Raw genomic sequence first — 25,718 nt, 5'->3', positions numbered from 1 at the left:
TATTAGGGGGTTGTACTAGTGGAATTTCCCAAACATGGATTTTGGGGTTCATTTTTAGTGCGTGAAATAATTTTCTATTTATTATAGTTTTCAAATTCTTTTGCACACATGAACTCTAAAATTTTCATTTCGTTGCGATCTTATATCCTTTTTTGTTTACGAGGAAAAATGGGAGAGTGGAAACTCAAGTTTGGATCTGAAAAAAGAAAATTTGAACATCCAAAATGCTGAGAGAGATAATTCCAAAAAAGTATCTGTGATTTTTAAGGATAGGCAAAAAAAGTGAACCCACTTGAGAATTTAACTTTTTCTACTCCCCCTAATTTTTGGGCCACTAGGTCACTTGCATCCTCAACATGCTTGTTGCATGCACACCCACCACACTTAAAGCATGTTGGGATCAGTTAGAAGTCCCTTTCCTACAAAATTCCACCAAGCTATTATTAGGGGGTTGTACTAGTGGAATTTCCCAAACATGGATTTTGGGGTTCATTTTTAGTGCGTGAAATAATTTTCTATTTATTATAGTTTTCAAATTCTTTTGCACACATGAACTCTAAAATTTTCATTTCGTTGCGATCTTATATCCTTTTTTGTTTACGAGGAAAAATGGGAGAGTGGAAACTCAAGTTTGGATCTGAAAAAAGAAAATTTGAACATCCAAAATGCTGAGAGAGATAATTCCAAAAAAGTATCTGTGATTTTTAAGGATAGGCAAAAAAAGTGAACCCACTTGAGAATTTAACTTTTTCTACTCCCCCTAATTTTTGGGCCACTAGGCCACTTGCATCCTCAACATGCTTGTGGCATGCACACCCACCACACTTAAAGCATGTTGGGATCAGTTAGAAGTCCCTTTCCTACAAAATTCCACCAAGCTATTATTAGGGGGTTGTACTAGTGGAATTTCCCAAACATGGATTTTGGGGTTCATGTTTAGTGCGTGAAATAATTTTCTATTTATTATAGTTTTCAAATTCTTTTGCACACATGAACTCTAAAATTTTCATTTCGTTGCGATCTTATATCCTTTTTTGTTTACGAGGAAAAATGGGAGAGTGGAAACTCAAGTTTGGATCTGAAAAAAGAAAATTTGAACATCCAAAATGCTGAGAGAGATAATTCCAAAAAAGTATCTGTGATTTTTAAGGATAGGCAAAAAAAGTGAACCCACTTGAGAATTTAACTTTTTCTACTCCCCCTAATTTTTGGGCCACTAGGCCACTTGCATCCTCAACATGCTTGTGGCATGCACACCCACCACACTTAAAGCATGTTGGGATCAGTTAGAAGTCCCTTTCCTACAAAATTCCACCAAGCTATTATTAGGGGGTTGTACTAGTGGAATTTCCCAAACATGGATTTTGGGGTTCATTTTTAGTGCGTGAAATAATTTTCTATTTATTATAGTTTTCAAATTCTTTTGCACACATGAACTCTAAAATTTTCATTTCGTTGCGATCTTATATCCTTTTTTGTTTACGAGGAAAAATGGGAGAGTGGAAACTCAAGTTTGGATCTGAAAAAAGAAAATTTGAACATCCAAAATGCTGAGAGAGATAATTCCAAAAAAGTATCTGTGATTTTTAAGGATAGGCAAAAAAAGTGAACCCACTTGACAATTTAACTTTTTCTACTCCCCCTAAATTTTGGGCCACTAGGCCACTTGCATCCTCAACATGCTTGTGGCATGCACACCCACCACACTTAAAGCATGTTGGGATCAGTTAGAAGTCCCTTTCCTACAAAATTCCACCAAGCTATTATTAGGGGGTTGTACTAGTGGAATTTCCCAAACATGGATTTTGCGGTTCATTTTTAGTGCGTGAAATAATTTTCTATTTATTATAGTTTTCAAATTCTTTTGCACACATGAACTCTAAAATTTTCATTTCGTTGCGATCTTATATCCTTTTTTGTTTACGAGGAAAAATGGGAGAGTGGAAACTCAAGTTTGGATCTGAAAAAAGAAAATTTGAACATCCAAAATGCTGAGAGAGATAATTCCAAAAAAGTATCTGTGATTTTTAAGGATAGGCAAAAAAAGTGAACCCACTTGAGAATTTAACTTTTTCTACTCCCCCTAATTTTTGGGCCACTAGGCCACTTGCATCCTCAACATGCTTGTGGCATGCACACCCACCACACTTAAAGCATGTTGGGATCAGTTAGAAGTCCCTTTCCTACAAAATTCCACCAAGCTATTATTAGGGGGTTGTACTAGTGGAATTTCCCAAACATGGATTTTGGGGTTCATGTTTAGTGCGTGAAATAATTTTCTATTTATTATAGTTTTCAAATTCTTTTGCACACATGAACTCTGAAATTTTCATTTTGTTGCGATCTTATATCCTTTTTTGTTTACGAGGAAAAATGGGAGAGTGGAAACTCAAGTTTGGATCTGAAAAAAGAAAATTTGAACATCCCAAATGCTGAGAGAGATAATTCCAAAAAAGTATCTGTGATTTTTAAGGATAGGCAAAAAAAGTGAACCCACATGAGAATTTAACTTTTTCTACTCCCCCTAATTTTTGGGCCACTAGGCCACTTGCATCCTCAACGTGCTTGTGGCATGGACACCCACCACACTTAAAGCATGTTGGGATCAGTTAGAAGTCCCTTTTTTACAAAATTCCACCAAGCTATTATTAGGGGGTTGTACTAGTGGAATTTCCCAAACATGGATTTTGGGGTTCATTTTTAGTGCGTGAAATAATTTTCTATTTATTATAGTTTTCAAATTCTTTTGCACACATGAACTCTAAAATTTTCATTTTGTTGCGATCTTATATCCTTTTTTGTTTACGAGGAAAAATGGGAGAGTGGAAACTCAAGTTTGGATCTGAAAAAAGAAAATTTGAATATCCAAAATGCTGAGAGAGATAATTCCAAAAAAGTATCTGTGATTTTTAAGGATTGGCAAAAAAAGTGAACCCACTTGAGAATTTAACTTTTTCTACTCCCCCTAATTTTTGGGCCACTAGGCCACTTGCATCCTCAACATGCTTGTGGCATGCACACCCACCACACTTAAAGCATGTTGGGATCAGTTAGAAGTCCCTTTCCTACAAAATTCCACCAAGCTATTATTAGGGGGTTGTACGAGTGGAATTTCCCAAACATGGATTTTGGGGTTCATTTTTAGTGCATGAAATAATTTTCTATTTATTATAGTTTTCAAATTCTATTGCACACATGAACTCTAAAATTTTCATTTTGTTGCGATCTTATATCCTTTTTTGTTTACGAGGAAAAATGGGAGAGTGGAAACTCAAGTTTGGATCTGAAAAAAGAAAATTTGAACATCCAAAATGCTGAGAGAGATAATTCCAAAAACGTATCTGTGATTTTTAAGGATAGGCAAAAAGTGGTCCCACTTGAGAATTTAACTTTTTCTACTCCCCCTAATTTTTGGGCCACTAGGCCACTTGCATCCTCAACATGCTTGTGGCATGCACACCCACCACACTTAAAGCATGTTGGGATCAGTTAGAAGTCCCTTTCCTACAAAATTCCACCAAGCTATTATTAGGGGGTTGTACTAGTGGAATTTCCCAAACATGGATTTTGGGGTTCATTTTTAGTGCGTGAAATAATTTTCTATTTATTATAGTTTTCAAATTCTTTTGCACACATGAACTCTAAAATTTTCATTTTGTTGCGATCTTATATCCTTTTTTGTTTACGAGGAAAAATGGGAGAGTGGAAACTCAAGTTTGGATCTGAAAAAAGAAAATTTGAATATCCAAAATGCTGAGAGAGATAATTCCAAAAAAGTATCTGTGATTTTTAAGGATTGGCAAAAAAAGTGAACCCACTTGAGAATTTAACTTTTTCTACTCCCCCTAATTTTTGGGCCACTAGGCCGCTTGCATCCTCAACATGCTTGTGGCATGCACACCCACCACACTTAAAGCATGTTGGGATCAGTTAGAAGTCCCTTTCCTACAAAATTCCACCAAGCTATTATTAGGGGGTTGTACTAGTGGAATTTCCCAAACATGGATTTTGGGGTTCATTTTTAGTGCATGAAATAATTTTCTATTTATTATAGTTTTCAAATTCTATTGCACACATGAACTCTAAAATTTTCATTTTGTTGCGATCTTATATCCTTTTTTGTTTACGAGGAAAAATGGGAGAGTGGAAACTCAAGTTTGGATCTGAAAAAAGAAAATTTGAACATCCAAAATGCTGAGAGAGATAATTCCAAAAATGTATCTGTGATTTTTAAGGATAGGCAAAAAAAGTGAACCCACTTGAGAATTTAACTTTTTCTACTCCCCCTAATTTTTGGGCCACTAGGCCACTTGCATCCTCAACATGCTTGTGGCATGCACACCCACCACACTTAAAGCATGTTGGGATCAGTTAGAAGTCCCTTTCCTACAAAATTCCACCAAGCTATTATTAGGGGGTTGTACTATTGGAATTCCCCTAACATGGATTTTGGGGTTCATTTTTAGTGCGTGAAATAATTTTCTATTTATTATAGTTTTCAAATTCTTTTGCACACATGAACTCTAAAATTTTCATTTTGTTGCGATCTTATATCCTTTTTTGTTTACGAGGAAAAATGGGAGGGTGGAAACTCAAGTTTGGATCTGAAAAAAGAAAATTTGAACATCCAAAATGCTGAGAGAGATAATTCCAAAAAAGTATCTGTGATTTTTAAGGATAGGCAAAAAGTGAACCCACTTGAGAATTTAACTTTTTCTACTCCCCCTAATTTTTGGGCCACTAGGCCACTTGCATCCTCAACATGCTTGTGGCATGCACACCCACCACACTTAAAGCATGTTGGGATCAGTTAGAAGTCCCTTTCCTACAAAATTCCACCAAGCTATTATTAGGGGGTTGTACTAGTGGAATTTCCCAAACATGGATTTTGGGGTTCATTTTTAGTGCGTGAAATAATTTTCTATTTATTATAGTTTTCAAATTCTTTTGCACACATGAACTCTAAAATTTTCATTTTGTTGCGATCTTATATCCTTTTTTGTTTACGAGGAAAAATGGGAGGGTGGAAACTCAAGTTTGGATCTGAAAAAAGAAAATTTGAACATCCAAAATGCTGAGAGAGATAATTCCAAAAACGTATCTGTGATTTTTAAGGATAGGCAAAAAGTGGTCCCACTTGAGAATTTAACTTTTTCTACTCCCCCTAATTTTTGGGCCACTAGGCCACTTGCATCCTCAACATGCTTGTGGCATGCACACCCACCACACTTAAAGCATGTTGGGATCAGTTAGAAGTCCCTTTCCTACAAAATTCCACCCAGCTATTATTAGGGGGTTGTACTAGTGGAATTTCCCAAACATGGATTTTGGGGTTCATTTTTAGTGCGTGAAATAATTTTCTATTTATTATAGTTTTCAAATTCTTTTGCGCACATGAACTCTAAAATTTTCATTTTGTTGCGATCTTATATCCTTTTTTTGTTTACGAGGAAAAATGGGAGGGTGGAAACTCAAGTTTGGATCTGAAAAAAGAAAATTTGAACATCCAAAATGCTGAGAGAGATAATTCCAAAAAAGTATCTGTGATTTTTAAGGATAGGCAAAAAGTGAACCCACATGAGAATTTAACTTTTTCTACTCCCCCTAATTTTTGGGCCACTAGGCCACTTGCATCCTCAACATGCTTGTGGCATGCACACCCACCACACTTAAAGCATGTTGGGATCAGTTAGAAGTCCCTTTCCTACAAAATTCCACCAAGCTATTATTAGGGGGTTGTACTAGTGGAATTTCCCAAACATGGATTTTGGGGTTCATTTTTAGTGCATGAAATAATTTTCTATTTATTATAGTTTTCAAATTCTTTTGCACACATGAACTCTAAAATTTTCATTTTGTTGCGATCTTATATCCTTTTTTGTTTACGAGGAAAAATGGGAGAGTGGAAACTCAAGTTTGGATCTGAAAAAAGAAAATTTTAACATCCAAAATGCTGAGAGAGATAATTCCAAAAAAGTATCTGTGATTTTTAAGGATAGGCAAAAAAAGTGAACCCACTTGAGAATTTAACTTTTTCTACTCCCCCTAATTTTTGGGCCACTAGGCCACTTGCATCCTCAACATGCTTGTGGCATGCACACCCACCACACTTAAAGCATGTTGGGATCAGTTAGAAGTCCCTTTCCTACAAAATTCCACCAAGCTATTATTAGGGGGTTGTACTTGTGGAATTTCGCAAACATGGATTTTGGGGTTCATTTTTAAGTGCGTGAAATAATTTTCTATTTATTATAGTTTTCAAATTCTTTTGCACACATGAACTCTAAAATTTTCATTTTGTTGCGATCTTATATCCTTTTTTGTTTACGAGGAAAAATGGGAGGGTGGAAACTCAAGTTTGGATCTGAAAAAAGAAAATTTGAACATCCAAAATGCTGAGAGAGATAATTCCAAAAAAGTATCTGTGATTTTTAAGGATAGGCAAAAAAAGTGAACCCACTTGAGAATTTAACTTTTTCTACTCCCCCTAATTTTTCGGCCACTAGGCCACTTGCATCCTCAACATGCTTGTGGCATGCACACCCACCACACTTAAAGCATGTTGGGATCAGTTAGAAGTCCCTTTCCTACAAAATTCCACCAAGCTATTATTAGGGGGTTGTACTAGTGGAATTTCCCAAACATGGATTTTGGGGTTCATTTTTAAGTGCGTGAAATAATTTTCTATTTATTATAGTTTTCAAATTCTTTTGCACACATGAACTCTAAAATTTTCATTTCGTTGCGATCTTATATCCTTTTTTGTTTACGAGGAAAAATGGGAGAGTGGAAACTCAAGTTTGGATCTGAAAAAAGAAAATTTGAACATCCAAAATGCTGAGAGAGATAATTCCAAAAAAGTATCTGTGATTTTTAAGGATAGGCAAAAAAAGTGAACCCACTTGAGAATTTAACTTTTTCTACTCCCCCTAATTTTTGGGCCACTAGGCCACTTGCATCCTCAACATGCTTGTGGCATGCACACCCACCACACTTAAAGCATGTTGGGATCAGTTAGAAGTCCCTTTCCTACAAAATTCCACCAAGCTATTATTAGGGGGTTGTACTAGTGGAATTTCCCAAACATGGATTTTGGGGTTCATGTTTAGTGCGTGAAATAATTTTCTATTTATTATAGTTTTCAAATTCTTTTGCACACATGAACTCTAAAATTTTCATTTCGTTGCGATCTTATATCCTTTTTTGTTTACGAGGAAAAATGGGAGAGTGGAAACTCAAGTTTGGATCTGAAAAAAGAAAATTTGAACATCCAAAATGCTGAGAGAGATAATTCCAAAAAAGTATCTGTGATTTTTAAGGATAGGCAAAAAAAGTGAACCCACTTGAGAATTTAACTTTTTCTACTCCCCCTAATTTTTGGGCCACTAGGCCACTTGCATCCTCAACATGCTTGTGGCATGCACACCCACCACACTTAAAGCATGTTGGGATCAGTTAGAAGTCCCTTTCCTACAAAATTCCACCAAGCTATTATTAGGGGGTTGTACTAGTGGAATTTCCCAAACATGGATTTTGGGGTTCATTTTTAGTGCGTGAAATAATTTTCTATTTATTATAGTTTTCAAATTCTTTTGCACACATGAACTCTAAAATTTTCATTTCGTTGCGATCTTATATCCTTTTTTGTTTACGAGGAAAAATGGGAGAGTGGAAACTCAAGTTTGGATCTGAAAAAAGAAAATTTGAACATCCAAAATGCTGAGAGAGATAATTCCAAAAAAGTATCTGTGATTTTTAAGGATAGGCAAAAAAAGTGAACCCACTTGACAATTTAACTTTTTCTACTCCCCCTAATTTTTGGGCCACTAGGCCACTTGCATCCTCAACATGCTTGTGGCATGCACACCCACCACACTTAAAGCATGTTGGGATCAGTTAGAAGTCCCTTTCCTACAAAATTCCACCAAGCTATTATTAGGGGGTTGTACTAGTGGAATTTCCCAAACATGGATTTTGGGGTTCATTTTTAGTGCGTGAAATAATTTTCTATTTATTATAGTTTTCAAATTCTTTTGCACACATGAACTCTAAAATTTTCATTTCGTTGCGATCTTATATCCTTTTTTGTTTACGAGGAAAAATGGGAGAGTGGAAACTCAAGTTTGGATCTGAAAAAAGAAAATTTGAACATCCAAAATGCTGAGAGAGATAATTCCAAAAATGTATCTGTGATTTTTAAGGATAGGCAAAAAGTGAACCCACTTGAGAATTTAACTTTTTCTACTCCCCCTAATTTTTGGGCCACTAGGCCACTTGCATCCTCAACATGCTTGTGGCATGCACACCCACCACACTTAAAGCATGTTGGGATCAGTTAAAAGTCCCTTTCCTACAAAATTCCACCAAGCTATTATTAGGTGGTTGTACTAGTGGAATTTCCCAAACATGGATTTTGGGGTTCATTTTTAGTGCGTGAAATAATTTTCTATTTATTATAGTTTTCAAATTCTTTTGCACACATGAACTCTAAAATTTTCATTTCGTTGCGATCTTATATCCTTTTTTGTTTACGAGGAAAAATGGGAGAGTGGAAACTCAAGTTTGGATCTGAAAAAAGAAAATTTGAACATCCAAAATGCTGAGAGAGATAATTCCAAAAAAGTATCTGTGATTTTTAAGGATAGGCAAAAAAAGTGAACCCACTTGAGAATTTAACTTTTTCTACTCCCCCTAATTTTTGGGCCACTAGGCCACTTGCATCCTCAACATGCTTGTTGCATGCACACCCACCACACTTAAAGCATGTTGGGATCAGTTAGAAGTCCCTTTCCTACAAAATTCCACCAAGCTATTATTAGGGGGTTGTACTAGTGGAATTTCCCAAACATGGATTTTGGGGTTCATTTTTAGTGCGTGAAATAATTTTCTATTTATTATAGTTTTCAAATTCTTTTGCACACATGAACTCTAAAATTTTCATTTCGTTGCGATCTTATATCCTTTTTTGTTTACGAGGAAAAATGGGAGAGTGGAAACTCAAGTTTGGATCTGAAAAAAGAAAATTTGAACATCCAAAACGCTGAGAGAGATAATTCCAAAAAAGTATCTGTGATTTTTAAGGATAGGCAAAAAAAGTGAACCCACTTGAGAATTTAACTTTTTCTACTCCCCCTAATTTTTGGGCCACTAGGCCACTTGCATCCTCAACATGCTTGTTGCATGCACACCCACCACACTTAAATCATGTTGGGATCAGTTAGAAGTCCCTTTCCTACAAAATTCCACCAAGCTATTATTAGGGGGTTGTACTAGTGGAATTTCCCAAACATGGATTTTGGGGTTCATTTTTAGTGCGTGAAATAATTTTCTATTTATTATAGTTTTCAAATTCTTTTGCACACATGAACTCTAAAATTTTCATTTCGTTGCGACCTTATATCCTTTTTTGTTTACGAGGAAAAATGGGAGAGTGGAAACTCAAGTTTGGATCTGAAAAAAGAAAATTTGAACATCCAAAATGCTGAGAGAGATAATTCCAAAAAAGTATCTGTGATTTTTAAGGATAGGCAAAAAAAGTGAACCCACTTGAGAATTTAACTTTTTCTACTCCCCCTAATTTTTGGGCCACTAGGCCACTTGCATCCTCAACATGCTTGTTGCATGCACACCCACCACACTTAAAGCATGTTGGGATCAGTTAGAAGTCCCTTTCCTACAAAATTCCACCAAGCTATTATTAGGGGGTTGTACTAGTGGAATTTCCCAAACATGGATTTTGGGGTTCATTTTTAGTGCGTGAAATAATTTTCTATTTATTATAGTTTTCAAATTCTTTTGCAGAAATGAACTCTAAAATTTTCATTTCGTTGCGATCTTATATCCTTTTTTTTGTTTACGAGGAAAAATGGGAGAGTGGAAACTCAAGTTTGGATCTGAAAAAAGAAAATTTGAACATCCAAAATGCTGAGAGAGATAATTCCAAAAAAGTATCTGTGATTTTTAAGGATAGGCAAAAAGTGAACCCACTTGAGAATTTAACTTTTTCTACTCCCCCTAATTTTTGGGCCACTAGGCCACTTGCATCCTCAACATGCTTGTGGCATGCACACCCACCACAATTAAAGCATGTTGGGATCAGTTAGAAGTCCCTTTCCTACAAAATTCCACCAAGCTATTATTAGGGGGTTGTACTAGTGGAATTTCCCAAACATGGATTTTGGGGTTCATTTTTAGTGCGTGAAATAATTTTCTATTTATTATAGTTTTCAAATTCTTTTGCACACATGAACTCTAAAATTTTCATTTCGTTGCGATCTTATATCCTTTTTTGTTTACGAGGAAAAATGGGAGAGTGGAAACTCAAGTTTGGATCTGAAAAAAGAAAATTTGAACATCCAAAATGCTGAGAGAGATAATTCCAAAAAAGTATCTGTGATTTTTAAGGATAGGCAAAAAAAGTGAACCCACTTGAGAATTTAACTTTTTCTACTCCCCCTAATTTTTGGGCCACTAGGCCACTTGCATCCTCAACATGCTTGTTGCATGCACACCCACCACACTTAAAGCATTTTGGGATCAGTTAGAAGTCCCTTTCCTACAAAATTCCACCAAGCTATTATTAGGGGGTTGTACTAGTGGAATTTCCCAAACATGGATTTTGGGGTTCATTTTTAGTGCGTGAAATAATTTTCTATTTATTATAGTTTTCAAATTCTTTTGCACACATGAACTCTAAAATTTTCATTTCGTTGCGATCTTATATCCTTTTTTGTTTACGAGGAAAAATGGGAGAGTGGAAACTCAAGTTTGGATCTGAAAAAAGAAAATTTGAACATCCAAAACGCTGAGAGAGATAATTCCAAAAAAGTATCTGTGATTTTTAAGGATAGGCAAAAAAAGTGAACCCACTTGAGAATTTAACTTTTTCTACTCCCCCTAATTTTTGGGCCACTAGGCCACTTGCATCCTCAACATGCTTGTTGCATGCACACCCACCACACTTAAATCATGTTGGGATCAGTTAGAAGTCCCTTTCCTACAAAATTCCACCAAGCTATTATTAGGGGGTTGTACTAGTGGAATTTCCCAAACATGGATTTTGGGGTTCATTTTTAGTGCGTGAAATAATTTTCTATTTATTATAGTTTTCAAATTCTTTTGCACACATGAACTCTAAAATTTTCATTTCGTTGCGACCTTATATCCTTTTTTGTTTACGAGGAAAAATGGGAGAGTGGAAACTCAAGTTTGGATCTGAAAAAAGAAAATTTGAACATCCAAAATGCTGAGAGAGATAATTCCAAAAACGTATCTGTGATTTTTAAGGATAGGCAAAAAGTGGTCCCACTTGAGAATTTAACTTTTTCTACTCCCCCTAATTTTTGGGCCACTAGGCCACTTGCATCCTCAACATGCTTGTGGCATGCACACCCACCACACTTAAAGCATGTTGGGATCAGTTAGAAGTCCCTTTCCTACAAAATTCCACCAAGCTATTATTAGGGGGTTGTACTAGTGGAATTTCCCAAACATGGATTTTGGGGTTCATTTTTAAGTGCGTGAAATAATTTTCTATTTATTATAGTTTTCAAATTCTTTTGCACACATGAACTCTAAAATTTTCATTTCGTTGCGATCTTATATCCTTTTTTGTTTACGAGGAAAAATGGGAGAGTGGAAACTCAAGTTTGGATCTGAAAAAAGAAAATTTGAACATCCAAAATGCTGAGAGAGATAATTCCAAAAAAGTATCTGTGATTTTTAAGGATAGGCAAAAAAAGTGAACCCACTTGAGAATTTAACTTTTTCTACTCCCCCTAATTTTTGGGCCACTAGGCCACTTGCATCCTCAACATGCTTGTGGCATGCACACCCACCACACTTAAAGCATGTTGGGATCAGTTAGAAGTCCCTTTCCTACAAAATTCCACCAAGCTATTATTAGGGGGTTGTACTAGTGGAATTTCCCAAACATGGATTTTGGGGTTCATGTTTAGTGCGTGAAATAATTTTCTATTTATTATAGTTTTCAAATTCTTTTGCACACATGAACTCTAAAATTTTCATTTCGTTGCGATCTTATATCCTTTTTTGTTTACGAGGAAAAATGGGAGAGTGGAAACTCAAGTTTGGATCTGAAAAAAGAAAATTTGAACATCCAAAATGCTGAGAGAGATAATTCCAAAAAAGTATCTGTGATTTTTAAGGATAGGCAAAAAAAGTGAACCCACTTGAGAATTTAACTTTTTCTACTCCCCCTAATTTTTGGGCCACTAGGCCACTTGCATCCTCAACATGCTTGTGGCATGCACACCCACCACACTTAAAGCATGTTGGGATCAGTTAGAAGTCCCTTTCCTACAAAATTCCACCAAGCTATTATTAGGGGGTTGTACTAGTGGAATTTCCCAAACATGGATTTTGGGGTTCATTTTTAGTGCGTGAAATAATTTTCTATTTATTATAGTTTTCAAATTCTTTTGCACACATGAACTCTAAAATTTTCATTTCGTTGCGATCTTATATCCTTTTTTGTTTACGAGGAAAAATGGGAGAGTGGAAACTCAAGTTTGGATCTGAAAAAAGAAAATTTGAACATCCAAAATGCTGAGAGAGATAATTCCAAAAAAGTATCTGTGATTTTTAAGGATAGGCAAAAAAAGTGAACCCACTTGACAATTTAACTTTTTCTACTCCCCCTAATTTTTGGGCCACTAGGCCACTTGCATCCTCAACATGCTTGTGGCATGCACACCCACCACACTTAAAGCATGTTGGGATCAGTTAGAAGTCCCTTTCCTACAAAATTCCACCAAGCTATTATTAGGGGGTTGTACTAGTGGAATTTCCCAAACATGGATTTTGGGGTTCATTTTTAGTGCGTGAAATAATTTTCTATTTATTATAGTTTTCAAATTCTTTTGCACACATGAACTCTAAAATTTTCATTTCGTTGCGATCTTATATCCTTTTTTGTTTACGAGGAAAAATGGGAGAGTGGAAACTCAAGTTTGGATCTGAAAAAAGAAAATTTGAACATCCAAAATGCTGAGAGAGATAATTCCAAAAATGTATCTGTGATTTTTAAGGATAGGCAAAAAGTGAACCCACTTGAGAATTTAACTTTTTCTACTCCCCCTAATTTTTGGGCCACTAGGCCACTTGCATCCTCAACATGCTTGTGGCATGCACACCCACCACACTTAAAGCATGTTGGGATCAGTTAAAAGTCCCTTTCCTACAAAATTCCACCAAGCTATTATTAGGTGGTTGTACTAGTGGAATTTCCCAAACATGGATTTTGGGGTTCATTTTTAGTGCGTGAAATAATTTTCTATTTATTATAGTTTTCAAATTCTTTTGCACACATGAACTCTAAAATTTTCATTTCGTTGCGATCTTATATCCTTTTTTGTTTACGAGGAAAAATGGGAGAGTGGAAACTCAAGTTTGGATCTGAAAAAAGAAAATTTGAACATCCAAAATGCTGAGAGAGATAATTCCAAAAAAGTATCTGTGATTTTTAAGGATAGGCAAAAAAAGTGAACCCACTTGAGAATTTAACTTTTTCTACTCCCCCTAATTTTTGGGCCACTAGGCCACTTGCATCCTCAACATGCTTGTTGCATGCACACCCACCACACTTAAAGCATGTTGGGATCAGTTAGAAGTCCCTTTCCTACAAAATTCCACCAAGCTATTATTAGGGGGTTGTACTAGTGGAATTTCCCAAACATGGATTTTGGGGTTCATTTTTAGTGCGTGAAATAATTTTCTATTTATTATAGTTTTCAAATTCTTTTGCACACATGAACTCTAAAATTTTCATTTCGTTGCGATCTTATATCCTTTTTTGTTTACGAGGAAAAATGGGAGAGTGGAAACTCAAGTTTGGATCTGAAAAAAGAAAATTTGAACATCCAAAACGCTGAGAGAGATAATTCCAAAAAAGTATCTGTGATTTTTAAGGATAGGCAAAAAAAGTGAACCCACTTGAGAATTTAACTTTTTCTACTCCCCCTAATTTTTGGGCCACTAGGCCACTTGCATCCTCAACATGCTTGTTGCATGCACACCCACCACACTTAAATCATGTTGGGATCAGTTAGAAGTCCCTTTCCTACAAAATTCCACCAAGCTATTATTAGGGGGTTGTACTAGTGGAATTTCCCAAACATGGATTTTGGGGTTCATTTTTAGTGCGTGAAATAATTTTCTATTTATTATAGTTTTCAAATTCTTTTGCACACATGAACTCTAAAATTTTCATTTCGTTGCGACCTTATATCCTTTTTTGTTTACGAGGAAAAATGGGAGAGTGGAAACTCAAGTTTGGATCTGAAAAAAGAAAATTTGAACATCCAAAATGCTGAGAGAGATAATTCCAAAAAAGTATCTGTGATTTTTAAGGATAGGCAAAAAAAGTGAACCCACTTGAGAATTTAACTTTTTCTACTCCCCCTAATTTTTGGGCCACTAGGCCACTTGCATCCTCAACATGCTTGTTGCATGCACACCCACCACACTTAAAGCATGTTGGGATCAGTTAGAAGTCCCTTTCCTACAAAATTCCACCAAGCTATTATTAGGGGGTTGTACTAGTGGAATTTCCCAAACATGGATTTTGGGGTTCATTTTTAGTGCGTGAAATAATTTTCTATTTATTATAGTTTTCAAATTCTTTTGCAGAAATGAACTCTAAAATTTTCATTTCGTTGCGATCTTATATCCTTTTTTTTGTTTACGAGGAAAAATGGGAGAGTGGAAACTCAAGTTTGGATCTGAAAAAAGAAAATTTGAACATCCAAAATGCTGAGAGAGATAATTCCAAAAAAGTATCTGTGATTTTTAAGGATAGGCAAAAAGTGAACCCACTTGAGAATTTAACTTTTTCTACTCCCCCTAATTTTTGGGCCACTAGGCCACTTGCATCCTCAACATGCTTGTGGCATGCACACCCACCACAATTAAAGCATGTTGGGATCAGTTAGAAGTCCCTTTCCTACAAAATTCCACCAAGCTATTATTAGGGGGTTGTACTAGTGGAATTTCCCAAACATGGATTTTGGGGTTCATTTTTAGTGCGTGAAATAATTTTCTATTTATTATAGTTTTCAAATTCTTTTGCACACATGAACTCTAAAATTTTCATTTCGTTGCGATCTTATATCCTTTTTTGTTTACGAGGAAAAATGGGAGAGTGGAAACTCAAGTTTGGATCTGAAAAAAGAAAATTTGAACATCCAAAATGCTGAGAGAGATAATTCCAAAAAAGTATCTGTGATTTTTAAGGATAGGCAAAAAAAGTGAACCCACTTGAGAATTTAACTTTTTCTACTCCCCCTAATTTTTGGGCCACTAGGCCACTTGCATCCTCAACATGCTTGTTGCATGCACACCCACCACACTTAAAGCATTTTGGGATCAGTTAGAAGTCCCTTTCCTACAAAATTCCACCAAGCTATTATTAGGGGGTTGTACTAGTGGAATTTCCCAAACATGGATTTTGGGGTTCATTTTTAGTGCGTGAAATAATTTTCTATTTATTATAGTTTTCAAATTCTTTTGCACACATGAACTCTAAAATTTTCATTTCGTTGCGATCTTATATCCTTTTTTGTTTACGAGGAAAAATGGGAGAGTGGAAACTCAAGTTTGGATCTGAAAAAAGAAAATTTGAACATCCAAAACGCTGAGAGAGATAATTCCAAAAAAGTATCTGTGATTTTTAAGGATAGGCAAAAAAAGTGAACCCACTTGAGAATTTAACTTTTTCTACTCCCCCTAATTTTTGGGCCACTAGGCCACTTGCATCCTCAACATGCTTGTTGCATGCACACCCACCACACTTAAATCATGTTGGGATCAGTTAGAAGTCCCTTTCCTACAAAATTCCACCAAGCTATTATTAGGGGGTTGTACTAGTGGAATTTCCCAAACATGGATTTTGGGGTTCATTTTTAGTGCGTGAAATAATTTTCTATTTATTATAGTTTTCAAATTCTTTTGCACACATGAACTCTAAAATTTTCATTTCGTTGCGACCTTATATCCTTTTTTGTTTACGAGGAAAAATGGGAGAGTGGAAACTCAAGTTTGGATCTGAAAAAAGAAAATTTGAACATCCAAAATGCTGAGAGAGATAATTCCAAAAAAGTATCTGTGATTTTTAAGGATAGGCAAAAAAAGTGAACCCACTTGAGAATTTAACTTTTTCTACTCCCCCTAATTTTTGGGCCACTAGGCCACTTGCATCCTCAACATGCTTGTTGCATGCACACCCACCACACTTAAAGCATGTTGGGATCAGTTAGAAGTCCCTTTCCTACAAAATTCCACCAAGCTATTATTAGGGGGTTGTACTAGTGGAATTTCCCAAACATGGATTTTGGGGTTCATTTTTAGTGCGTGAAATAATTTTCTATTTATTATAGTTTTCAAATTCTTTTGCAGAAATGAACTCTAAAATTTTCATTTCGTTGCGATCTTATATCCTTTTTTTTGTTTACGAGGAAAAATGGGAGAGTGGAAACTCAAGTTTGGATCTGAAAAAAGAAAATTTGAACATCCAAAATGCTGAGAGAGATAATTCCAAAAAAGTATCTGTGATTTTTAAGGATAGGCAAAAAGTGAACCCACTTGAGAATTTAACTTTTTCTACTCCCCCTAATTTTTGGGCCACTAGGCCACTTGCATCCTCAACATGCTTGTGGCATGCACACCCACCACAATTAAAGCATGTTGGGATCAGTTAGAAGTCCCTTTCCTACAAAATTCCACCAAGCTATTATTAGGGGGTTGTACTAGTGGAATTTCCCAAACATGGATTTTGGGGTTCATTTTTAATGCGTGAAATAATTTTCTATTTATTATAGTTTTCAAATTCTTTTGCACACATGAACTCTAAAATTTTCATTTCGTTGCGATCTTATATCCTTTTTTGTTTACGAGGAAAAATGGGAGAGTGGAAACTCAAGTTTGGATCTGAAAAAAGAAAATTTGAACATCCAAAATGCTGAGAGAGATAATTCCAAAAAAGTATCTGTGATTTTTAAGGATAGGCAAAAAGTGAACCCACTTGAGAATTTAACTTTTTCTACTCCCCCTAATTTTTGGGCCACTAGGCCACTTGCATCCTCAACATGCTTGTGGCATGCACACCCACCACACTTAAAGCATGTTGGGATCAGTTAGAAGTCCCTTTCCTACAAAATTCCACCAAGCTATTATTAGGGGGTTGTACTAGTGGAATTTCCCAAACATGGATTTTGGGGTTCATTTTTAGTGCGTGAAATAATTTTCTATTTATTATAGTTTTCAAATTCTTTTGCACACATGAACTCTAAAATTTTCATTTCGTTGCGATCTTATATCCTTTTTTGTTTACGAGGAAAAATGGGAGAGTGGAAACTCAAGTTTGGATCTGAAAAAAGAAAATTTGAACATCCAAAATGCTGAGAGAGATAGTTCCAAAAAAGTATTTGTGATTTTTAAGGATAGGCAAAAAAAGTGAACCCACTTGAGAATTTAACTTTTTCTACTCCCCCTAATTTTTGGGCCACTAGGCCACTTGCATCCTCAACATGCTTGTGGCATGCACACCCACCACACTTAAAGCATGTTGGGATCAGTTAGAAGTCCCTTTCCTACAAAATTCCACCAAGCTATTATTAGGGGGTTGTACTAGTGGAATTTCCCAAACATGGATTTTGGGGTTCATTTTTAGTGCGTGAAATAATTTTCTATTTATTATAGTTTTCAAATTCTTTTGCACACATGAACTCTAAAATTTTCATTTCGTTGCGATCTTATATCCTTTTTTGTTTACGAGGAAAAATGGGAGAGTGGAAACTCAAGTTTGGATCTGAAAAAAGAAAATTTGAACATCCAAAATGCTGAGAGAGATAATTCCAAAAAAGTATCTGTGATTTTTAAGGATAGGCAAAAAAAGTGAACCCACTTGAGATTTTAACTTTTTCTACTCCCCCTAATTTTTGGGCCACTAGGCCACTTGCATCCTCAACATGCTTGTGGCATGCACACCCACCACACTTAAAGCATGTTGGGATCAGTTAGAAGTCCCTTTCCTACAAAATTCCACCAAGCTATTATTAGGGGGTTGTACTAGTGGAATTTCCCAAACATGGATTTTGGGGTTCATTTTTAGTGCGTGAAATAATTTTCTATTTATTATAGTTTTCAAATTCTTTTGCACACATGAACTCTAAAATTTTCATTTCGTTGCGATCTTATATCCTTTTTTGTTTACGAGGAAAAATGGGAGAGTGGAAACTCAAGTTTGGATCCGAAAAAAGAAAATTTGAACATCCAAAATGCTGAGAGAGATAATTCCAGAAAAGTATCTGTGATTTTTAAGGATAGGCAAAAAAAGTGAACCCACTTGAGAATTTAACTTTTTCTACTCCCCCTAATTTTTGGGCCACTAGGCCACTTGCATCCTCAACATGCTTGTGGCATGCACACCCACCACACTTAAAGCATGTTGGGATCAGTTAGAAGTCCCTTTCCTACAAAATTCCACCAAGCTATTATTAGGGGGCTGTACTAGTGGAATTTCCCAAACATGGATTTTTGGGTTCATTTTTAGTGCGTGAAATAATTTTCTATTTATTATAGTTTTCAAATTCTTTTGCACACATGAACTCTAAAATTTTCATTTCGTTGCGATCTTATATCCTTTTTTGTTTACGAGGAAAAATGGGAGAGTGGAAACTCAAGTTTGGATCTGAAAAAAGAAAATTTGAACATCCAAAATGCTGAGAGAGATAATTCCAAAAAAGTATCTGTGATTTTTAAGGATAGGCAAAAAAAGTGAACCCACTTGAGAATTTAACTTTTTCTACTCCCCCTAATTTTTGGGCCACTAGGCCACTTGCATCCTCAACATGCTTGTTGCATGCACACCCACCACACTTAAATCATGTTGGGATCAGTTAGAAGTCCCTTTCCTACAAAATTCCACCAAGCTATTATTAGGGGGTTGTACTAGTGGAATTTCCCAAACATGGATTTTGGGGTTCATTTTTAGTGCGTGAAATAATTTTCTATTTATTATAGTTTTCAAATTCTTTTGCACACATGAACTCTAAAATTTTCATTTCGTTGCGATCTTATATCCTTTTTTGTTTACGAGGAAAAATGGGAGAGTGGAAACTCAAGTTTGGATCTGAAAAAAGAAAATTTGAACATCCAAAATGCTGAGAGAGATAATTCCAAAAAAGTATCTGTGATTTTTAAGGATAAGCAAAAAAAGTGAACCCACTTGAGAATTTAACTTTTTCTACTCCCCCTAATTTTTGGGCCACTAGGCCACTTGCATCCTCAACATGCTTGTGGCATGCACACCCACCACACTTAAAGCATGTTGGGATCAGTTAGAAGTCCCTTTCCTACAAAATTCCACCAAGCTATTATTAGGGGGTTGTACTAGTGGAATTTCCCAAACATGGATTTTGGGGTTCATTTTTAGTGCGTGAAATAATTTTCTATTTATTATAGTTTTCAAATTCTTTTGCACACATGAACTCTAAAATTTTCATTTCGTTGCGATCTTATATCCTTTTTTGTTTACGAGGAAAAATGGGAGAGTGGAAACTCAAGTTTGGATCTGAAAAAAGAAAATTTGAACATCGAAAATGCTGAGAGAGATAATTCCAAAAAAGTATCTGTGATTTTTAAGGATAGGCAAAAAAAGTGAACCCACTTGAGAATTTAACTTTTTCTACTCCCCCTAATTTTTGGGCCACTAGGCCACTTGCATCCTCAACATGCTTGTGGCATGCACACCCACCACACTTAAAGCATGTTGGGATCAGTTAGAAGTCCCTTTCCTACAAAATTCCACCAAGCTATTATTAGGGGCTTGTACTAGTGGAATTTCCCAAACATGGATTTTGGGGTTCATTTTTAAGTGCGTGAAATAATTTTCTATTTATTATAGTTTTCAAATTCTTTTGCACACATGAACTCTAAAATTTTCATTTTGTTGCGATCTTATATCCTTTTTTGTTTACGAGGAAAAATGGGAGAGTGGAAACTCAAGTTTGGATCTGAAAAAAGAAAATTTGAACATCCAAAATGCTGAGAGAGATAATTCCAAAAAAGTATCTGTGATTTTTAAGGATAGGCAAAAAGTGAACCCACATGAGAATTTAACTTTTTCTACTCCCCCTAATTTTTGGGCCACTAGGCCACTTGCATCCTCAACATGCTTGTGGCATGCACACCCACCACACTTAAAGCATGTTGGGATCAGTTAGAAGTCCCTTTCCTACAAAATTCCACCAAGCTATTATTAGGGGGTTGTACTAGTGGAATTTCCCAAACATGGATTTTGGGGTTCATTTTTAAGTGCGTGAAATAATTTTCTATTTATTATAGTTTTCAAATTCTTTTGCACACATGAACTCTAAAATTTTCATTTTGTTGCGATCTTATATCCTTTTTTGTTTACGAGGAAAAATGGGAGAGTGGAAACTCAAGTTTGGATCTGAAAAAAGAAAATTTGAACATCCAAAATGCTGAGAGAGATAATTCCAAAAAAGTATCTGTGATTTTTAAGGATAGGCAAAAAAAGTGAACCCACTTGAGAATTTAACTTTTTCTACTCCCCCTAATTTTTGGGCCACTAGGCCACTTGCATCCTCAACATGCTTGTGGCATGCACACCCACCACACTTAAAGCATGTTGGGATCAGTTAGAAGTCCCTTTCCTACAAAATTCCACCAAGCTATTATTAGGGGGTTGTACTAGTGGAATTTCCCAAACATGGATTTTGGGGTTCATTTTTAGTGCGTGAAATAATTTTCTATTTATTATAGTTTTCAAATTCTTTTGCACACATGAACTCTAAAATTTTCATTTCGTTGCGATCTTATATCCTTTTTTGTTTACGAGGAAAAATGGGAGAGTGGAAACTCAAGTTTGGATCTGAAAAAAGAAAATTTGAACATCCAAAATGCTGAGAGAGATAATTCCAAAAAAGTATCTGTGATTTTTAAGGATAGGCAAAAAAAGTGAACCCACTTGAGAATTTAACTTTTTCTACTCCCCCTAATTTTTGGGCCACTAGGCCACTTGCATCCTCAACATGCTTGTGGCATGCACACCCACCACACTTAAAGCATGTTGGGATCAGTTAGAAGTCCCTTTCCTACAAAATTCCACCAAGCTATTATTAGGGGGTTGTACTAGTGGAATTTCCCAAACATGGATTTTGGGGTTCATTTTTAAGTGCGTGAAATAATTTTCTTTTTATTATAGTTTTCAAATTCTTTTGCACACATGAACTCTAAAATTTTCATTTTGTTGCGATCTTATATCCTTTTTTGTTTACGAGGAAAAATGGGAGGGTGGAAACTCAAGTTTGGATCTGAAAAAAGAAAATTTGAACATCCAAAATGCTGAGAGAGATAATTCCAAAAAAGTATCTGTGATTTTTAAGGATAGGCAAAAAAAGTGAACCCACTTGAGAATTTAACTTTTTCTACTCCCCCTAATTTTTGGGCCACTAGGCCACTTGCATCCTCAACATGCTTGTGGCATGCACACCCACCACACTTAAAGCATGTTGGGATCAGTTAGAAGTCCCTTTCCTACAAAATTCCACCAAGCTATTATTAGGGGGTTGTACTAGTGGAATTTCCCAAACATGGATTTTGGGGTTCATTTTTAGTGCGTGAAATAATTTTCTATTTATTATAGTTTTCAAATTCTTTTGCACACATGAACTCTAAAATTTTCATTTCGTTGCGATCTTATATCCTTTTTTGTTTACGAGGAAAAATGGGAGAGTGGAAACTCAAGTTTGGATCTGAAAAAAGAAAATTTGAACATCCAAAATGCTGAGAGAGATAATTCCAAAAAAGTATCTGTGATTTTTAAGGATAGGCAAAAAAAGTGAACCCACTTGAGAATTTAACTTTTTCTACTCCCCCTAATTTTTGGGCCACTAGGCCACTTGCATCCTCAACATGCTTGTGGCATGCACACCCACCACACTTAAAGCATGTTGGGATCAGTTAGAAGTCCCTTTCCTACAAAATTCCACCAAGCTATTATTAGGGGGTTGTACTAGTGGAATTTCCCAAACATGGATTTTGGGGTTCATTTTTAAGTGCGTGAAATAATTTTCTTTTTATTATAGTTTTCAAATTCTTTTGCACACATGAACTCTAAAATTTTCATTTTGTTGCGATCTTATATCCTTTTTTGTTTACGAGGAAAAATGGGAGGGTGGAAACTCAAGTTTGGATCTGAAAAAAGAAAATTTGAACATCCAAAATGCTGAGAGAGATAATTCCAAAAAAGTATCTGTGATTTTTAAGGATAGGCAAAAAAAGTGAACCCACTTGAGAATTTAACTTTTTCTACTCCCCCTAATTTTTGGGCCACTAGGCCACTTGCATCCTCAACATGCTTGTGGCATGCACACCCACCACACTTAAAGCATGTTGGGATCAGTTAGAAGTCCCTTTCCTACAAAATTCCACCAAGCTATTATTAGGGGGTTGTACTAGTGGAATTTCCCAAACATGGATTTTGGGGTTCATTTTTAAGTGCGTGAAATAATTTTCTATTTATTATAGTTTTCAAATTCTTTTGCACACATGAACTCTAAAATTTTCATTTCGTTGCGATCTTATATCCTTTTTTGTTTACGAGGAAAAATGGGAGGGTGGAAACTCAAGTTTGGATCTGAAAAAAGAAAATTTGAACATCCAAAATGCTGAGAGAGATAATTCCAAAAAAGTATCTGTGATTTTTAAGGATAGGCAAAAAAAGTGAACGCACTTGAGAATTTAACTTTTTCTACTCCCCCTAATTTTTCGGCCACTAGGCCACTTGCATCCTCAACATGCTTGTGGCATGCACACCCACCACACTTAAAGCATGTTGGGATCAGTTAGAAGTCCCTTTCCTACAAAATTCCACCAAGCTATTATTAGGGGGTTGTACTAGTGGAATTTCCCAAACATGGATTTTGGGGTTCATTTTTAAGTGCGTGAAATAATTTTCTATTTATTATAGTTTTCAAATTCTTTTGCACACATGAACTCTAAAATTTTCATTTTGTTGCGATCTTATATCCTTTTTTGTTTACGAGGAAAAATGGGAGAGTGGAAACTCAAGTTTGGATCTGAAAAAAGAAAATTTGAACATCCAAAATGCTGAGAGAGATAATTCCAAAAAAGTATCTGTGATTTTTAAGGATAGGCAAAAAAAGTGAACCCACTTGAGAATTTAACTTTTTCTACTCCCCCTAATTTTTGGGCCACTAGGCCACTTGCATCCTCAACATGCTTGTGGCATGCACACCCACCACACTTAAAGCATGTTGGGATCAGTTAGAAGTCCCTTTCCTACAAAATTCCACCAAGCTATTATTAGGGGGATGTACTAGTGGAATTTCCCAAACATGGATTTTGGGGTTCATTTTTAGTGCGTGAAATAATTTTCTATTTATTATAGTTTTCAAATTCTTTTGCACACATGAACTCTAAAATTTTCATTTTGTTGCGATCTTATATCCTTTTTTGTTTACGAGGAAAAATGGGAGAGTGGAAACTCAAGTTTGGATCTGAAAAAAGAAAATTTGAACATCCAAAATGCTGAGAGAGATAATTCCAAAAAAGTATCTGTGATTTTTAAGGATAGGCAAAAAGTGAACCCACTTGAGAATTTAACTTTTTCTACTCCCCCTAATTTTTGGGCCACTAGGACACTTGCATCCTCAACATGCTTGTGGCATGCACACCCACCACACTTAAAGCATGTTGGGATCAGTTAGAAGTCCCTTTCCTACAAAATTCCACCAAGCTATTATTAGGGGCTTGTACTAGTGGAATTTCCCAAACATGGATTTTGGGGTTCATTTTTAAGTGCGTGAAATAATTTTCTATTTATTATAGTTTTCAAATTCTTTTGCACACATGAACTCTGAAATTTTCATTTTGTTGCAATCTTATATCCTTTTTTGTTTACGAGGAAAAATGGGAGAGTGGAAACTCAAGTTTGGATCTGAAAAAAGAAAATTTGAATATCCAAAATGCTGAGAGAGATAATTCCAAAAAAGTATCTGTGATTTTTAAGGATTGGCAAAAAAAGTGAACCCACTTGAGAATTTAACTTTTTCTACTCCCCCTAATTTTTGGGCCACTAGGCCACTTGCATCCTCAACATGCTTGTGGCATGCACACCCACCACACTTAAAGCATGTTGGGATCAGTTAGAAGTCCCTTTCCTACAAAATTCCACCAAGCTATTATTAGGGGGTTGTACTAGTGGAATTTCCCAAACATGGATTTTGGGGTTCATTTTTAGTGCATGAAATAATTTTCTATTTATTATAGTTTTCAAATTCTTTTGCACACATGAACTCTAAAATTTTCATTTTGTTGCGATCTTATATCCTTTTTTGTTTACGAGGAAAAATGGGAGAGTGGAAACTCAAGTTTGGATCTGAAAAAAGAAAATTTGAACATCCAAAATGCTGAGAGAGATAATTCCAAAAAAGTATCTGTGATTTTTAAGGATAGGCAAAAAAAGTGAACCCACTTGAGAATTTAACTTTTTCTACTCCCCCTAATTTTTGGGCCACTAGGCCACTTGCATCCTCAACATGCTTGTGGCATGCACACCCACCACACTTAAAGCATGTTGGGATCAGTTAGAAGTCCCTTTCCTACAAAATTCCACCAAGCTATTATTAGGGGGTTGTACTAGTGGAATTTCCCAAACATGGATTTTGGGGTTCATTTTTAAGTGCGTGAAATAATTTTCTTTTTATTATAGTTTTCAAATTCTTTTGCACACATGAACTCTAAAATTTTCATTTTGTTGCGATCTTATATCCTTTTTTGTTTACGAGGAAAAATGGGAGGGTGGAAACTCAAGTTTGGATCTGAAAAAAGAAAATTTGAACATCCAAAATGCTGAGAGAGATAATTCCAAAAAAGTATCTGTGATTTTTAAGGATAGGCAAAAAAAGTGAACCCACTTGAGAATTTAACTTTTTCTACTCCCCCTAATTTTTGGGCCACTAGGCCACTTGCATCCTCAACATGCTTGTGGCATGCACACCCACCACACTTAAAGCATGTTGGGATCAGTTAGAAGTCCCTTTCCTACAAAATTCCACCAAGCTATTATTAGGGGGTTGTACTAGTGGAATTTCCCAAACATGGATTTTGGGGTTCATTTTTAAGTGCGTGAAATAATTTTCTATTTATTATAGTTTTCAAATTCTTTTGCACACATGAACTCTAAAATTTTCATTTCGTTGCGATCTTATATCCTTTTTTGTTTACGAGGAAAAATGGGAGGGTGGAAACTCAAGTTTGGATCTGAAAAAAGAAAATTTGAACATCCAAAATGCTGAGAGAGATAATTCCAAAAAAGTATCTGTGATTTTTAAGGATAGGCAAAAAAAGTGAACGCACTTGAGAATTTAACTTTTTCTACTCCCCCTAATTTTTCGGCCACTAGGCCACTTGCATCCTCAAAATGCTTGTGGCATGCACACCCACCACACTTAAAGCATGTTGGGATCAGTTAGAAGTCCCTTTCCTACAAAATTCCACCAAGCTATTATTAGGGGGTTGTACTAGTGGAATTTCCCAAACATGGATTTTGGGGTTCATTTTTAAGTGCGTGAAATAATTTTCTATTTATTATAGTTTTCAAATTCTTTTGCACACATGAACTCTAAAATTTTCATTTTGTTGCGATCTTATAT

This window comes from Aristolochia californica, unplaced genomic scaffold (genome assembly GCF_029961685.1).
Source record: "Aristolochia californica isolate CCGP_79_NKW_82.1479 unplaced genomic scaffold, dmAriCali1.0.hap1 SCAF_13, whole genome shotgun sequence".
Classification (NCBI taxonomy): domain Eukaryota; kingdom Viridiplantae; phylum Streptophyta; class Magnoliopsida; order Piperales; family Aristolochiaceae; genus Aristolochia; species Aristolochia californica.
Note: the sequence above shows the minus strand (reverse complement) of the source record.